The sequence below is a fragment of the Acyrthosiphon pisum genome, chromosome X (assembly GCF_005508785.2).
Source record: "Acyrthosiphon pisum isolate AL4f chromosome X, pea_aphid_22Mar2018_4r6ur, whole genome shotgun sequence".
NCBI classification, from domain to species: Eukaryota; Metazoa; Arthropoda; class Insecta; order Hemiptera; family Aphididae; genus Acyrthosiphon; species Acyrthosiphon pisum.
This window is the reverse complement of record NC_042493.1, coordinates 125,643,166-125,643,653: the sequence shown is the minus strand read 5'-3', so window position 1 is coordinate 125,643,653 and position 488 is coordinate 125,643,166.

Sequence of the window (488 nt, the reverse complement as noted above, 5' to 3'; positions counted from 1 at the left end):
AAAAATCTGAAATGCAAAATCCGCAAAATATTTTTTAATAGAATTGTTCTATTAAAAATAAAAATCGAAATGCAAAAATGTATTAAAAAGAAATTGAAAAAATTAATTTAAAAATTAAAAATATAATAAATAATAAAATAATGGAAACAACTATCAATGATTTTAATAAATTACAAAAAAATGAAATGCAAAACGAAATAGAAAACTCAATATTAAATAATGAAATCTTTGTTAAGTTTTGTATTTTTGAATACTATAATACTAATAAAAATAAAAATATTAGAATTATGAAATATAATCTAAATAAAATTCCAATAAAAGGAAATATTTTAATTGTCGATCATGGACACAATATTTCTGGAAATGGAAAACCTTATGCTTCTAAATACTAGAATCACCAACATGGCTTGAAATTTGTAAAATTGCTAATGATTTAATAAATACAACTGGTACTTATTTTTTCAAATATCTTCATGATATTTGTGTTG